Genomic DNA, 14,255 nt, shown 5'->3' with positions numbered 1-14,255 from the left:
TTACAAAGTTCACAAGTACGGCTAAGAAAATTTAAATTTTCAGCACAAACTTCTAGCCTTTCTTGCAACCATTTAGTTTCTAAATGCTTATGCCTCTTGCAATATCTATCTTCCCTATTTGGTGTATACTTGCAAACCCAATGCACTCCACAAAAATTGACATGTTTATAGGAGACATTTTCATCATAACTAGTGCAATCATCATTAGTACTATGGATATTCAAGGAGTTCATACTAACAACATTGCAATCATGCTCATCATTCAAATATTTAGTGCCAAACATTTTAATGCATTCTTCTTCTAGCATTTAAGCACAATTTTCCTTTCCATCATACTCATGAAAGATATTAAAAAGATGAAGCGTATGAGGCAAACTTAATTCCATATTTTTTTGTAGTTTTCTTTTATAAACTAAACTAGTGCTAAAACAAGAAATAAAAAGATTTGATTGCAAGATCTAAAGATATACCTTCAAGCGCTAACCTCCCCGGCAACGGCGCCAGAAAAGAGCTTGATGTCTACTACACAACCTTCTTCTTGTAGACGTTGTTGGGCCTCCAAATGCAGAGGTTTGTAGGATAGTAGCAAATTTCCCTCAAGTGGATGACCTAAGGTTTATCAATCCGTAGGAGGCATAGGATGAAGATGGTCTCTCTCAAGCAGCCCTGCAACCAAATAACAAAGAGTCTCTTGTGTCCCCAACACACCCAATACAATGGTAAATTGTATAGGTGCACTAGTTCGGCGAAGAGATGGTGATACAAGTGGTATATGGATGGTAGATAAAGGTTTTTGTAATCTGAAAATATAAAAACAGCAAGGTAACTAATAATAAAAGTGAGCGTAAACGGTATTGCAATGCGTTGAAACAAGGCCTAGGGTTCATACTTTCACTAGTGCAAGTTCTCTCAACAATAATAGCATAATTGGATCACATAACTATCCCTCAACATGCAACAAAGAGTCACTCCAAAGTCACTAATAGCGGAGAACAAACGAATAGATTATGGTAGGGTACGCAACCACCTCAAAGTTATTCTTTCCAATCAATCCGTTGGGCTATTCCTATAAGTGTCACAAACAGCCCTAGAGTTCGTACTAGAATAACACCTTAAGACACAAATCAACCAAAACCCTAATGTCACCTAGATACTCCAATGTCACCTCAAGTATCCGTGGGTATGATTGTATGATATGCATCACACAATCTCAGATTCATCTATTCAACCAACACATAGAACCTCAAAAAGTGCCCCAAAGTTTCTACCGGAGAGTCAAGACGAGAACTTGTGCCAACCCCTATGCATAGGTTCATGGGCGGAACCCGCAAGTTGATCACCAAAACATACATCAAGTGAATCAATAGAATACCCCATTGTCACCACGGGTATCCCACGCAAGACATACATTAAGTGTTCTCAAATCCTTAAAGACTCAATCCGATAATATAACTTCAAAGGGAAAACTCAATCCATTACAAGAGAGTAGAGGGGGGAAGAAACATCATAGGATCCAAATATAATAGCAAAGCTCGCGATACATCAAGATCGTATCACCTCAAGAACACGAGAGAGAGAGAGAGAGATCAAACACATAGCTACTGGTACATACCCTCAGCCCCGAGGGAGAACTACTCCCTCCTCGTCATGGAGAGCGCCGGGATGATGAAGATGGCCATCGAAACGGGTCTAGATTGGCTTTTGGTGGCTACGGAGGCTTCTGGCGGCGGAAGTCCCGATCTATTGTGCTCCCCGATCATTTTAGGGTATATGGATATATATAGGCGGAAGAAATACATCAGGGGAGCCATGAGGGGCCCACGAGGGTGGAGGGCGCGCCCCCCTGCCTCGTGGCTTCCTCGTTGCTTCCCTTATGTACACTCCAAGTCTTCTGGATTGCTTCTGTTCCAAAAATAAGTTCCGTGAAGTTTCAGGTCAATTGGACTCCGTTTGATTTTCCTTTTCTGCGATACTCTAAAACAAGGTAAAAACAGAAATTGGCACTGGGCTCTGGGTTAATAGGTTAGTCCCAAAAATAATATAAAAGTGTCTAATAAATCCCATAAACATCCAAAAAGATAATATAATAGCATGGAACAATAAAAAATTATAGATACGTTGGAGACGTATCAATGCTGGATGTGGATGATGTGGCATGTGCTAAATACTTCACCATGATGTTGGAAGGAACAACCCGTTCCTGCCTGAAGAGTTTACCAGCTAACTCCATTGGGTCGTGGGCTGAGTTAAAAGGCAGGTTTATCCAGAATTTCAAAGATACGTGCAAGCAGCCCATGTCGATTGTGGACTTAGCCGCCTGTGTTCAAGAGGAAGGGGAATCGGCAACCCATTGGGTGAAGCGGGTCTCAGCTATTCTGCATTCATCAGACTGCATCAATGCTGATACGACAGTTTTAACATTGGAAGGCAATTGCCGGTTCACGCCTTTAATGCTGAAATTGGGACGGCTCAAACGTCACTACAATGACATGGCAACGCTTATGGCAGCTCTGGTTAAGTATGACGACTCTGATAGTACTAAGGACCCCGAGTCTGATGATGAAAAGCCAGGGAAGGGAAATAAGAGTGGCAGTACCAAGGGGCAGCAGCATAACCTGGCGGGTCATGGAAACAACGGTAAGCGCAAAGCAGATAATAGTTTGGATTTTGTAGATAACACCAACACGCAGAATAATAATCAGTGTCGTAAGGGTAAACTGCCCCCTCGGGGTGGAGGATCAAGTGTCAATCTCGAGCGCCTGTTAAACCAGCCTTGCCCAAGGCATGGGACACGAGAGAGACCAGCCATGCACCTTTGGAAGGATTGCTTTATTATGCGGGAGTTCAAAAACTCGGATCTTTTCCAATACGATCATGGACCGCCCGGCGGTTCAGGAGGCGGTTCTCATGGGCCGGGTTATGGTGGAGGTAGTTCCGGTTCAGGATTTCAAGGCAACCAGGGCAGACATGGCAGTCCAGGCGGTCAGGGCAACTGGGGTGGTTATAATCATCAGGGGAGTCAGCAGCTACAACAATCAGGTTACCAGAGCAATCCGAAGCAGTTGAATGGTGGGCAGTATCATGTTTTCACCACTAGCCTATGCAAGCGCGATCAAAAGCTTCATAAGAGGGCAGTAAACTCCGTTGAACCGGCAGTGCCCCGTTATTTGCGCTGGTCTGAACAACCCATTTTGTGGAGCCGAGAGGATCATCCACCTCGGGTTGATAATGCAGGTCATCTGGCATTAGTGGTGGCACCTCAGGTTGGGGGGTATAAGTTCACCAAGGTGTTCATGGATGGAGGGAGCAGTATCAATATCATCTATTATGAAACCTTCTGCCGCATGGGGTTGACAGATAAAAATCTTAAACCGTCGAACACTGTTTTCCATGGTGTGATGCCTGGTAAATCGGCATACCCAGTTGGTAAGATAGCTCTAGAGGTTGCTTTTGGAGATGATCATGATTTAAGATCAGAGACATTGACTTTTGAAGTGGTAAAAATCAAGAGCCCATATCATGCCCTGTTTGGACGGCCGACTTATGCTAAGTTCATGGCAAGGCCTTGTTATGTTTATCTGCAGCTCAAGATGCTAGGTCATAAGGGGACCATCACAGTACATGGGAGCCGTAAGATTGCTTTGGAATGTGAAGAAGTTGATGCGGCCTATGCTGAGTCGGTTTGTGCAACAGAGGAGTTGAAGTTCTACAAGGACAATGTTGATCTGGCAGATATGACTGCTCTGAAAAAGCCAACTACAGAGCATGATCTATCCTTGAAGTTTAAATCGGCTGATGAGACTAAGCTGGTTGACTTTGTTCCTATCGATTCATCCAAGCAGTTCAGCATCAGCGCTAACCTGGATCCGAAATAGGAAGGCATGCTCATCAAGTTCATCCGTGAGAACCGGGACATCTTTGCATGGAAACCTTCTGACATGCCAGGTGTACCGAGGGAACTCGCTGAGCACACTCTTAATATTGATCCTAAGTTTAAACCGGTCAAGCAGTTTCTCTGCCGCTTCAATGAAGAAAGGCGTAAGGCTATTGGTGAGGAGGTAGCCCGGCTTTTGACAACAGGGTTTATCGTGGAGGTTTTTCACCCTGAGTGGTTAGCTAACCCAGTGCTGGTACTTAAGAAGAACTACACTTGGCATATGTGTGTGGACTACACATATTTGAACAAGGCTTGTCTAGCTGATCCCTTTGCTCTCCCTCGTATTGATCAAATTATTGATGCTACGGCGGGTTGTGACCGTTTGAGCTTTCTGGATGCTTATTCTGGTTATCATCAGATCAAAATGGCAGTTAAAGACCAAGAGAAGACAGCTTTTATAACTCCCTTTGGAGCCTTCTGCTATGTGTCTATGCCTTTTGGGCTCAAGTGTGCCCAGGCGACTTATCAGCGTTGTGTGTAGAATTGTCTTCATAATCAGATTGGGCGCAATGTTCATGCTTATGTGGATGATATTGTGGTGAAGTCCAGAAAGGAGGAGACGTTAATAGATGACTTGAAGGAAACCTTCGATAATCTCTGGGTCTATAAGATGATGCTTAATCTGGCCAAGTGTGTTTTTGGTGTTCCGGCAGGCAAGCTCTTGGGTTTTCTGGTGTCTAACAGGGGCATTGAAGCTAATCCGGAAAAGATCAAAGCTATTACGTCTTTGGCTAAACCGGCATGTATTAACGATGTTCAGTGTCTGGCGGGTCGTATTGCAGCGTTGAGCCGGTTTATCAGCCGTTTGGGAGAAAAAGCAATCCCTCTGTATCAGATGATGAAGAAGACAAACAATTTTGTCTGGAGTGATGCTGCTAATGCAGCGTTTGAGGACTTAAAAAAGCAGTTGGATGAGCCACATGTCCTTGCTGCTCCGGTTGATAAAGAGCCGTTGTTATTGTATGTGGCAGCCAATGCTCGGGCTGTCAGTGTGGCCATCATGGTAGAACGTAAGGAGGCTGGCAAGGAATATCTGGTTCAACGGCCGGTTTATTATATCAGTGAGGTGCTTATTGAGTCTAAGCAGAGGTATCCACATTGGCAGAAGCTGGTGTATGGGGTTTTTGTGGCAAGCCGGAAGCTTAAGCAGTATTTTTAGGGTCATCCCATCACTATGGTCAGTTCTGCCCCTTTGGGAGATATAATTCAAAACAGGGAAGCAACTGGCCGAGTTGCCAAGTGGGCTATTGAGCTTGGACCCCACGGGTTAAAATATATGCCTCGCACGGCGATCAAGTCCCAAGCGCTTGTGGATTTGATCAATGACTGGACAGAGTTGCAAGCACCAGAAGAAAAGCCGGATAACACTTCTTGGACTATTCATTTTGATGGGTCCAGGCAATTGGAGGGCTTGGGGGCTGGAGTCGTATTAACTTCCCCGCGAGGTGATAAGTTTTGTTATGTTCTCCGTTTAATGTTCCCTTGCACTAACAATGCAGCTGAGTATGAGGCCTTGCTACATGGTCTTTGAGTGGCTAAGGAGATGAATTTAAGCCGGGTTAAGTGCTTTGGTGACTCGGACCTGGTAGCTCAACAAGTGTCTGGTACTTGGGATTCCAAGGATCCACTCATGGCGGCGTATCGACGAGAAGTGGACATGGTGGCTGGTTATTTCAAGGGTTATTAGGTTGACCATGTAGACCAGCGAAAGAACGAAGCGGCGGACGCTTTAAGTCGCTTGGGCTCTCAACGTAAACCGGTGCCACCCAATGTTTTCTTGGATGTTTTGCATAACCCGTCGGTCAAGCTACCTACAGAGGAGGATTTGGTTGTTCCTGACCCGGAGGCTCAATTGGTGGCGGCTCTTCACGTTATCCCCGATTGGACAGTTTCATATTTGGCGTATATGAACCAAGGCGAGTTACCGGAGGATGAAACTTTGGCCAGGCAGATAATCCAGCGGTCCAAGTCAATGACTATTGTCAATGGAGAATTGCATCATTGTAGTGTAACAGGGGCGTTTCAGCGTTGCGTATCTCCTGAAGAAGGCTATGAGATTTTGCGTGAAATCCACGAAGGATATTGTGGTCACCACGCCGGTTCAAAATCCTTGGTAGCTAAGGCTTTTCGTCACGGCTTCTATTGACTGATGGCTCATGCTGATGCTGAGGACTTGGTAAAAAGGTGTGATGGTTGTCAGAAGTTCTCACGCCGAGCTCATGTTTCGGCTCAAGCACTAAGGATGATTCCAATCACTTGGTCGTTTGCAACTTGGGGGCTAGATATGGTTGGGCCCTTTAAGAGGTCCAAGGACAAGAAGACCCACCTTCTGGTGGCGGTTGATAAATTCACTAAGTGGGTGGAGGCAGAGCCAGTCAGTAAGTGTGATGCAGCCACGACGGTTCAATTCATCAAGTAGGTGATCTTCCGTTTGGTTTTCCACACAACATCATAACTAATAATGGTACTAATCTATCTAAGGGTGCCATGGAAGAATTTTATCAACGTGAGCACATCCGGCTTGACGTGTCATCAGTGGCTTACCCCCAATCTAATGGTCAAGCGAAGAGAGCCAATCAAGAGATTTTGAGAGGCATCAAGCCCCGGCTTATGGTTCCTTTAAAGCGGACGCCGGGTTGTTGGGTGGAGGAGTTACCTTCTGTGTTATGGAGCATCAATACCAAGCCCAACAGATCTACGGGTTACACACCTTTTTCATTGTTTGCGGAGTAGAGGCGGTTCTCCCTAGTGACATCCGTCATGACTCACCCCGTGTGGCGGCTTATGTTGAAGCTGACAATGAGAAAGCACGTCAGGAATCACTTGACCTGTTAGATGAGGAGCGTGATATTGCAGCGGCTCATTCGGCGATTTATCAGCAAGATCTGCGTCATTATCACAGCCGCCGGGTTAAAACCAGAACTTTTCAAGAAGGCGATCTAGTGCTCTGGCTCATTCACGATCAGACTGATATGCACAAGTTGTCCCCACCTTGGGAAGGACCCTTTGTGGTCAGCAAGAATCTGCACAATGGATCATACTACCTTATCGATGTTCGAGAGCACAAAGACTCACGTAAATTGGAGGAGGAGACCCACCGGCCGTGGAATATAGCTCATCTTCGGCCTTACTACACCTGAGCCACAGGCTCCTTTTATGTACATATTCTTGACAATGTATATATTATAATGATCAATATAATAAACCGGGATCCCTGCTAAAGCGGGGCCTCTGCTGTTTTTCCTTAAAAGTCTTTGGTTACATGGGGGCTTATGTGTATAAAGCGGAGTTCTGACATCCCATTAATCCGGCTCATAAGCCACACATAAACAGACTTGGGGGCTTGCTACTCAAGTTAAAAGGAGCCAAAGAGAGTTTGTTGCAAAGCGCAACTCAAACATAGGCGTCCATTGAGCACAGCTCAAAATATTACTTGGGGGCTCTTTGCTTCTACAAGAACAAAGAGTCTATAACCTTGTAATAGGCTATAAAAGCCAGGCTTGGAAGCCAGGTGTATTCACCTAAAACCCTGGGTTATCCTGCCTTTTTAAGTAAGCCAGTCCATCCAGGTAATCCTGGTAGACCCGTCGAACGTTTGACAAGTCAATCTTATAAAGAACCTGAACTTGTCATAGTTAAAATGACGATTGGTTGATGTGAGGTCCATCTTATGAGGCTTTGTTAAATGGTTTAACTTAGTGGCCTGACAGCCCATGAAAAGCCTCGCCTTTTTTACATGTTTTCTTCTGAAATCTATCTTTTTGATATTTCTTTTTGATGCGTTTTATTCTAAACCGGTGTTTATTGACCCGGCCTGGCTGTTGACTATAAGTCGGCTAAACAAATTGAGAATATTGCTGGCATCTATTGACCCGGCTTTGCTGTCACTTATAAGTCGTCAGTATACAATCAGATATAATCCGGTGTTAACTGACCCAGCCTGGCTTCGACTACAAGTCGCCAGTATGATATACGAATAATCCGGTGTTTATTACAACCCGGCATGGTTTTATTATAAACTGGCAAAATAGGGAGGAGTTATCAGTACTCAAGATTCGAGTTATCACACTTACTACAGAACGTTGGTAAGCCAACGATGTGATTCAATATCACAGGTATGATAAATTCATATTTGATTATTATTATTTCCAGCCTGGTTATAAATCTGGGTTATATGTTGGGCATTATGACCCGCCCGGCGATAAACCGCTAGGGCACTTTAAACTTGTTATATGCAGAAACAGGTCAAATAAAGCTGCTAAGGATCATAAGCAGACATAACATAAATCATGGCGGATTAACAGTATCATGCAAAGTGAATATGCACGATGGCATAGTAGACCAAGTGTTTAAGCTAGCCTATTACAAGGCGTTTTGATGCCCAAAAGGATAATTGTTTTCGGCAAGTATTGCAGTATGCAGAAGATTAAATCAGCCTCCGGATCATGACTCTTCGCCAGGCTGGCTTGACGGTTGTGGGTCATCCTGCACCGGTTCACCCTCCTCCTCTCCACCAAGCGGCTGGAAATCAATGGTGGTCTAGTCGATTCCAGTTTGGGCCTTGAATACAGCTTTGTCGCTTATAAGGGTGGAGGGGTCAACATCAGGAGCATAGGTATGCTTACGAATTGGTGGGATAAGATTCTCCACATCATGAGTTGGCGCAGCAAGTCGTTTGTTGTCAGCATCATAAACCGGCTGATAGTGAGAAAGATCTGTTTCTTCGGCCAATTTGCTCGCTAATGGGCGCATTTCCTTCGTCAAAGCTCGAAGATCGTCATTATCAAACTCTAACCCGTCTTCCTTTATGCTCGGATAGCCGCGTATTATATCAGCCGAGTCAGGATCTGGTATCCAGGCTTTAGCCTGGATTAGCGCAGTTAGAGCACCTGCTCTTGCAGCTGATCTTTTTAACTCGTCCAACTGGGTAGGCAGCATTGACAACTTTTCTAATGTTTCCTTTATCAAGTTTGGGGGCGTTTTGTTATGAGCGGCAGTACAAATGATCCATTGTGCACCGGTATATAACTGCTCTATCAGAGTATAGGCAACCTTCAACTCCTTCTGCATACCAGAGCCCAGATGGGTAATACGAGATCCTGCATCATTGAACATATTGATAAACCGACATTTTATGGGATAATACATGTTGAAGCTTATCGTAAGGGTACTTACCAAACACAGCAATGGTCATGGCATTGATTTGCCGCTTCAAGCCAGTCAGTTCTTCTACTACCGGTTTAAGAGTTGTTTCAGCATCCTCCGCCCGCTTTAGCAGAGTTGCTTTTTCAGTGTCCCATCCTGCCTGTTCGCTTTTAAAGTTTTCCTTCAGTTGTTCCATGGTGGTTAAAGTGCCAGTCAGCTCCTCTTTAGCCTTGGAAGTTTCTGCTTGCTGGGATTTGATATTTTCCTGAAGGTCGGTGATTTGAGATTCCTTTTTGCTCAGATCAGCCTGCAAGATACATTCAATGAGTTAATAGTGCATATTTGAAGTCCCAAACACATAACAGGTTATACACTTGGCACTTGGGGCCTAATGCATATGGCTTTTATCAACTGACATTTTAAGTCCCAAGCACATAACAAGTTATACACTTGGCACTTGGGGGCTAATGTATGTTTGCTCAAGTCAAAGTTATGGATTTTTTTCTTCCTCAATCAGTTTACAAAGATGGTTATCAAGAATTTTGGAAGCTTCATGACAGACAGGTACCGATTCATCCTAAAGGTATAAACCGGCCCCTGGGGGCTACACAAGCAAAAATTGCAAGATTCATACTCTAAAGTCCCGGTTCATCCTAAAACGATAAACCAGCCCTTGGGGGCTACGCAGGCAAAGTTGAAGTATTATGAAGTCCCGGTTCACGTTGATATCATAAACCGGCCCTTGGGGGCTGCTGGAGTTGATACTAGAAATTGGACACAAGAGAAATAATTATGAAGAGTTAGCAGTGTTTACCTCATATCGCTCCTTCATCAGGCCCACTAAACCGGCTTCATAGTCACGGCTTGTATACAGACGGTTTAAGAAGCAGGAATGGATCTCTTGGGTATTGAGGTGGGCATAGCTGGAGAAATCTGTTTTCCACTTGCCCTTATCCATAGCAGAAAATTCTTCCTTGGCACTATGCTTTGATAAAGCGATAGGATTGCCAGGGGTGGTGTGGCCAACGTCGATAATCATGATATCGTCTGTGTTATCTTCAGCAGTTTTGGCTGGGCTCGGCAGTTTATCAGCCGTTTTTGCTGGGCTTGGCAGATTAGTAGCCCGACTCATCGGATCTGTCTCCACCGGTTCAACAAAAGTATCCTTAAATTGAGGCACTGAATCATCTAAGATAGCATCAGCATTTGGATCCAGTGGTTCAAGGGTCTTCTCCGGTTCAGACGTCGGGTTATCATCAGTCGGTGTATTCAGTTTGGCATTTTTGCTGGCTCTGGCCTTGGCCCTGAAAGGAACAGACATAAAGGTTAGTATAACAAACCAGTGTAAAGCATCAAGAGTTAAGTTTAAAGTGCTCACCCAGGAACAGTCTTGAGAGGAGGGAGTTGTGTGGCCGTTGACTCGCTGGATGACGAATGAGGTGTTCCCTGATAGTTTCAATCAGAAGGATTAAGAGGTTTCCTGAAATAACCCACCTTGGGATAAGGAGTATCAGAAATATATGAGACCTCTGATCGACGTTTCCGGGTTGGAGTGTTCGGTAAACCGGCTGAAGTAATTACATGGCCGCTGTGCCAGGTTGTGTGGCGAGCTTCGTGTTGCTGCTTCTTCAAAAGAAAGTTTGGGTCCAAGTGAGCTAGAGGGTGAGAAAATATTACTTTCCGGATTGCTTGATGGGTTCTCTGTGTTGGCAGAGGATCTGAACCGGAGGAAAGAATAATTACCTCTACATCATCAACTTGGCTGGCTTCAGCGTCATCCTGATAATAGTCATTATCAATGAGGTGTATGAAAAAAGAAGCAAGAGAATCAAGTTCTACCTTTGATTCCGGATTTTCCAGATCATCATCAACATTTGGTTCAGAGGATTCAGCGGTTTTCTTCTTGGTAGGTCTTTTGATAACCTTAGTCTTGGGGCGAGGTGTCTTTGCCGGTTTATCCGGTGGTTTTTTCTCCAGAACGGATCGTCACCCTGTCAAAGATTGATAATTTTTTTAAGGGAATACTTAAAAGGATCAGGTTAAAACAAAAATTATATGATCCTTACAGCTGGCGGTTTATTGGAAGCGCAGAAGGGACTTAACCATGTCTTGCTGCAGACAGACTCCGGTTCATTCAATATTTTCTTGACAGCCTTAGTAATTTTAGCTTCTGTTAGTTGAATGTCCACATGCCTTTGAGGGTCTTTTAAGTCCCATGTGTACTCGCACATTAAACCGGGGCATCGACTTAAAGGCAGAATACTCTAGGAGATCCAACAGCGAACAAAATCAATGCATGTTAAACCGTTTGCAACGAAGGACCGAAGCTTTAAAAGTTGTGGAGCGTACTTGGCTCATTCTTTGGCGCTAAGTCGTTGGGGAAACGAATGTGTGTTGGTAAGCCGATGAGGACGATAACCCGGCAGAGGATTTTCATCAGTTGGAGACGTATCTCGGCAGTAAAACCAAGTCTGATTCCAGTCCTTGGGTGACTATGATGCTTGGCGTGAGGGAAGCTGACGTCTTTTCTTTTCTGAATTGAAACACCGCCAAGTTCAGTATTGGGCCCGTCTACAAATTTGGTACGGCGGTTTAATAGAAAAAAAATCCCTGAACAGTTCAACGGTCGGTTCTTCTTGCAGATAAGCCTCGCAAAACACTTGAAAATTACAAATATTGGACACAGAATTAGGTCCAATATCTTGAGGGTGGATCTGGAAGCTAGCAAGCACGTCACGAAAAAAACTTTGATCCAGGAGGTTTAAAACCATGGTTCAGATGATCAACAAACAGAACTATCTCGCCATCCTTGGGCTCAGGAGGATTTTCTCGACCAGGGGCTCGCCAGTGGATTTCACTCTGTTTTTGTAAAGCGCCAGCTATAACACATCCTTTCAGATCTTCTTCCGTAATCCGGGATGGAACCCAGTTACAAGCATAAAAAGTCTTGGCCATTTTTTGGACAACCTGAAGGAAGGTTTGTGCCGGTTTAAGAGTCATGGTTGACAAGCATAAAGCATTGCAGGTTAAGAGAAAAAAGGTATTCACACATGCAAAATTGTTAAACCGGAGGTTGATGCTATTATAAATGGTAAAGCGATTGGCGGTTTACAAGGGGACTAATGGTATATGGCTGGTTACTTTCTAAAAGATAAACCGCCTACATGGACAATGAGAGTATAGATCTGAAGCCGAAAAATGACTAAGTGAGGAAGAACAAGTTTCACAGTTTCACATTAGAATTTCGGATCTACCACATGTTAGGAAAAGTAAAATATTTAGACCTAAAAGTTGGTGCTTGAGCAGTTCATGAAGTTCCAGATCGGGTTTTTATACACAAAATAGATTATCTGATGGCAAAAAATGACCATCATTGCTACCGCACAAGAGTATATCAGGTTTGGAGTCTATCATATAGGCTCTAATGAAGAACAGGGGAAGAATGCCACAAAGCTTCCATGAGCCCGTGCGAACCCTAAACGGATCTATACAGGAAAGGAAGAAGAACTCACCGAAACTGTTGAACAGCGAAGAGGCGCTGCGATTCTCTGGTATGTTCAGGGTGATGCAGCGGCCAAGGTTGGGGTAGAGTCGAAGGTTGACGGAGGCGGCAGCGCTCGAGTACTGAGGCGATGGGAGGTGGAAGAAAGACGAAGAGGCAAGGGAAAAAAAGGAAACGGACCCTCGGCCCTATTTATAAGACGAAGGGGTAAGCGAGACACGCGGGAATCGAGGTGCCCAAAAAATAGATATATCACAGAGCTGTTGCCTCGATTTTCGGAGGTTCATTAATAAAAGTAAGGTATATAGGGTTTTTTAATGAACAAGTGACGTCATGGCAGTTTATTATAATCCTGGAAGATGATGTCATGGCGGATTACAAGGTTTACTCGAAGGTACTAAAGAAGAAATTTTCCTAAAGTGCTGAAGGTTGACGTGAACAGGTTCAAATCAACCTGGAGCCTAATGTTGGGGATATAACTACTGAGTATAAACCGCCCAGGAGGGGTCGGGTTATACCCATAAGGAGTTATCCATATTGAAGCCTATGAAGACAAGGAGCATGGCGCTTAGTTATGCAGATCTAAAGGCCCAGGGCCCAAAAATGGATTAGGGCCCGTAGACATAAACCGCCATATGGTGTGTAACTTGTGTTGTAAGATAGGAGAAGGGTAGAAACTGAGTCGGAGACGTTTATGAGCCGACCAGGACTCTGTAAACCACTGGGCATCAACCTGTGTATATAAAGGGACGACCAGGCGGCGGTTCAAGGACAGACAACAACAAACTCGAGAGCCAGGCAAAGCGTATTTGCTCCCAGGTCATCGAAACCCTAGCAATCCCATCACAACTGGATTAGGCTTTTACCTTTACCGCAAGGGGCTGAACTAGTATAAACTCCGTGCGTCCTTTGTTTCGCTTTAACCCCTTTAAGCTACTACGTTGCGATGGCTCCACGACTAAGTCCTTACGCTAGGACATCTGCCGTGACGAACCCACGACAAGTACCCAACGAGGAAGACACGAAAATGTTGATGGCAACAAATGAGAAGCGAGGTTGGCCATGCATGCTAGGAAGCATTGATTGCATGCATTGGACTTGGAAAAACTTCCCGAAGGCATTTGATACGTCTCCAACGTATCTATAATTTTTGATTGTTCCATGTTGTTATATTATCAATCTTGGATGTTTTATAATCATTTTATAGTTATTCTATATCATTTTTTGGTACTAACCTATTGACATAGTGCCAAGTGCCAATTCATGTTTTTTGCATGTTTTTTTACATCGCAGATAATCAATACCAAACGGAGTCCAAATGCAGCGAAACTTTTTATGGAATTTTTATGGACCAGAAGACATCCAATGGACCAGGTGGGTTGTGCCCACCTAGGTGTCCTCCCGCACTGCCTCCTTGCTCTATAAATAGCCCAATATTCCAAAAACCCTGGGGGGGAGTCGACGAAAATCAATTCCAGCCGCCGCAGAGTCCAGAACCACCAGATCCAATCTAGACACCTCACGGAGGGGTTCACCACTTCCATTGGTGCCTTTCCGATGATGCGTGAGTAGTTCTTTGTAGACCTTCGGGTTCGTAGTTAGTAGCTAGATGGCTTCCTCTCTCTCGTTTGATTCTCAATACAAGGGTATCATGGAGATCCATATGATGTA

The sequence above is a fragment of the Triticum urartu genome, chromosome 1A (genome assembly GCF_056163025.1).
Source record: "Triticum urartu cultivar PI428250 chromosome 1A, HENAU_Tu73, whole genome shotgun sequence".
In the NCBI taxonomy this organism is placed as follows: domain Eukaryota; kingdom Viridiplantae; phylum Streptophyta; class Magnoliopsida; order Poales; family Poaceae; genus Triticum; species Triticum urartu.
The sequence above is the reverse complement of the archived record's forward strand: the minus strand, read 5'-3'. Positions refer to the sequence as shown.